This window comes from Protomyctophum bolini (genome assembly GCF_963924005.1).
Source record: "Protomyctophum bolini genome assembly, chromosome: 15".
Taxonomy (NCBI): Eukaryota; Metazoa; Chordata; class Actinopteri; order Myctophiformes; family Myctophidae; genus Protomyctophum; species Protomyctophum bolini.
Window position 1 is genome coordinate 3,233,043 of NC_137876.1, and position 3,784 is coordinate 3,236,826.

Genomic DNA, 3,784 nt, shown 5'->3' on the forward strand with positions numbered 1-3,784 from the left:
TAGCGCGCATAGATCTGCTATTTTTCAATAGCTAAATTATAACATAATGTTTAAAACACCAAAAGGGGTTCCCGCCCAAAATGGGTTAAAGTGGTTAAAAGCTATAAGATGACACCAATGCGTCCTCAGGTGTAAATAGGGTTAAATTTACGAACAAAACGAACAAGAAATAAAAAGTTCAGATTTGAGGGAGATAAGAGGTTTCTGCCCCCCAGGGACGATATAACCTGTTCTGTTCCGAAGAGAAGAGGAAAAAGAATTTCATTATTCAGCATATTTTTCTTTCTTTCTTCTCCTGGAGTGGGAGGAGTCAGATTTTTTTTTATAGCTCATTTAGACCTGAGGGCGATTCTAGGGCTTCTAAATCCTGATGTTTCTATTACTGTATGTCAGTAGTTTTCAAACTATTTCATGTCAAGGACCCCCAGAATTATATGTATTTGGCCGCGGAAAATATGTTTGTTCCAGGGACCCCCCAACCCCAGAAGCAAAGATCTGAGTAAAAAACGTTCGCTCTGAAAGAGTATATATATTCAAAGCTTTGTACCACATGTTCATGATTTTAAAAAAATAGCAGATCTACAAGCTCGTAAGCGCGGCACTCGGTGCCGCGCTTACAAGCTTGTAGATCTGCTATCTTTTCCAATAGCTCTAAAGTATAACACATTATAAAACACCTTCCCGTCCAGAATGGGTTAGACACGCCCCCCCCTTTTACATAACAGGGGAGTATAAATGTGGGCCCGGCTGCAGCTCCAACCTCACCTTCCTGACTAACTCAGATCGGTCTTCTCTAGGGAACTAATCCACCCTCCTGACAGGTACGTAAGACACACACGCTGCTGGATCTGATCGAGGGACACTGACTGCATGGTGGAAAGGAGACCTTTAATAAAGCACTGTTGATTTTGACAGCAAATTTAGATTTTAATTTTTAGTCATAATGTGACCGGATTTGACTTTTTGAGAGCCTGCCATCGCACAAATTGCAGCTTTTCACCAGAGGAGATTTTTTTTATTTTTTATGAGTCTGAGGCAGATCTGCTGGATCTGAGGGACACTATAGGTGGAGAGGATCATTTTAAAGCAGTGTTGATTTTGACACCAAATTTAGATTTAAATTTTAGTCATAATGTGACCAGATTTGACTTTTGACTCTTTTCACCAGAGGAGATTTATTTTTATTTTTTAATGAGTCTGAGGCAGACTCTTTGCATATTAGAGGGTGTCTGAATTAAGTGTCAGAGCTGAAATCGACATTTAATATGAAATTAATGCTTAAACATGTAGCTATAGGTGTAACGTTAGAGTCCACAGAAGTGAACCTTTCAATGCTGTTTTCTCAACTCGCTGTTTCTCTGCAAGACATTGCTCTATAAATCATATCTACAAAACCGGTGGGTCAAACTGAAGAACCAATATGTCAGGCTATCATTCCCTGATTTCATATGACATAAAAATAACTAAAACTAAATTAAATCTATTGAAGAGACTATAATTTATAGTCTCTTCAATAGATTTAATTTAGTTTTTAGTCACACTTTTGTCATCCGGAATGTTTTTGTGTTGTTCTAGTTTCAATCGACAAAATATCATACGATATTTAGTTGACTAAATCTACAGTTTACACGTGTTGAAAATAGCCGACCTACAAGCTCACAACGCGTCACAGTTGTGAGCTTGTAGAGCTGCTATTTTTAGCATGCAACTACGTGTAAAATGACTCGTGTCTTTTACTTCTACTGGATCTACTTGTCCCTTCCTCTAGTTTTTATTTGTTGAGGAAATTGTCAGTATATGTATAGTCTTAGTTTTAGCCATCATGGCTTAGTATTCAATATTAGTTTTTTGTCAGTAAAACCCATAGTGCAATAGTCAAATCCAGTTTCTTTCACCTCCGGCTCCATCTCCAAAATCAAACCATTTCTCTACACTCACAACCTTGAAATAGTCATCCACGCACCAATATCATCCCTGTTAGACTATACTGTAATGCCCTCTACACCAATATCATCCCTGTTAGACTATACTGTAATGCCCTCTACACCAATATCATCCCTGTTATAGACTACTGTAATGCCCTCTACACCAATATCATCCCTGTTAGACTATACTGTAATGCCCTCTACACCAATATCATCCCTGTTAGACTATTGTAATGCCCTCTACACCAATATCATCCCTGTTAGACTATACTGTAATGCCCTCTACACTGGGATTAGTCAGTCATCCCTGTCTCGTCTACAACTTGTTCAAAATGCAGCAGCCAGACTCCAGAAGGAGAGACCACATCACACCCTGTCCTGGCCTCTCTCTCCACTGGCTGCCGGTCCGGTTCAGAATCCAGTTCAAAACCCTCCTGTTTGTATACAAAGCCCTCAATGGGCTGGCCCCCTCCTACATCACCGACCTCCTATCCTATCCCCCCTCCTCTACCAGGACCCTCAGGTCAGCAGACAGGGGTCTCTTAGGGGTTCCTCTACCAGCCAGGACCCTCAGGTCAGCAGACAGGGGTCTCTTAGGGGTTCCACGCACAAAAAATAAGAGGCTCAGGGGCGACCGTGCCGTTGCTGTCTCAGCCCCCACACTCTGTGGAACAGCATTCCCCTCGCCGTTAGGTCTATATTGACGTCTTCTGCACTGTATTGTATTGTATTGTATTGTATTGTATTGCATTGCATTTGTGAAGCACTTTGGTACAATGAGAGTTGTTTTTAAATGTGCTATATAAATACATTTGATTTGATTTGATTTGATTTGATTTCAATAGATTTAATTTAGTTTTAGTCACATTTTTGTCATCCGGAATGTTTTTGTTGTTACAGTTTTTTGTGTCTACAGTTCATTTTACACGTGCTGAAAATAGCCGACCTACAAGCTCACAACGCGTCACAGGCTGTGACACGTGTGTAGATCTGCAATTTTCAGCATGCAACTACGTGTAAAATGACTTGTATTTTATTTCTACTGGATCTACTTGTCCCTTCCTGACATTTTTAGTCTAGTTTTTATTTGGTGAGGAAATTGTCAGTATATGTATAGTCTTAGTTTTAGCCATCATGGCTTAGTATTCAATTAGTTTCCATTCAGTTTTTGTCATAACTTGGTCAGTTATATAGCTATGGACCAGAGCTAAACGGTCACACCAGATCACTGATTCTAAATTGGTTTCATGAGTCAGAGTCATCATGAAGTCAGAATCCAATATTCCAGTATTTTAATCACATTATGTTGTTTCTGGGCTGGACTACAAAAAACATTCACAGACACTTTTTGTTTTGGGTCCAGAGTCTCTGATTCAATGTCTGGGACAAGTACAGTACACTGATTTTTGGGTTTTAACTTAACCCATTTTGGACTGATGGCGATTTAAAAAAAAAGGCTTCTAAATCATGATAGTTTTCTGAAAAACTTCAGTTGTGCTCAACCTTTTTCATGTCAAGGACCCCCGGAATTATCTCTATTGGGCCACAGACCCCCATCTCAAAATATATTTTATATTTTTTTGTCTTATAGTTTTAGTCGACAAAAACAACACTGCTGGAGAGGGCAGTTGGTTTTACAGACAGGTAAAACGGCAGGAGGGGCTGAACCTGTACACCAGTATTTAACCCATTCTGACCTGAGATCAGATTCATACAAGGTTTCCACTGGACACACACTGGTCTGATGAACCCATTCTGACCTGAGATCAGATTCTAAAAATGTCAGCCGTTCTTCGATTTTTCAAAAATAGCAGACCTACAATGATGAGCTTGTAGATCTGCTTTTTTTCAATAGCTAA

The 3,784-nt window shown here is 39.6% G+C and overlaps 1 protein-coding gene across 2 annotated transcripts in view; it reads left to right on the plus strand.

The window, feature by feature from the left end:
* The first annotated feature begins 777 nt into the window (after positions 1-777).
* LOC308329390 (uncharacterized protein) overlaps positions 778-3,784 on the plus strand; it is a 33,096-nt gene continuing 30,089 nt past the window's right edge. For both annotated transcript variants that reach the window (XM_080783655.1, XM_080783656.1), the window contains exon 1: positions 778-821. The gene's annotated coding sequence lies outside the window, so the exon portion shown is untranslated. The remainder of the gene's footprint in view (positions 822-3,784) is intronic.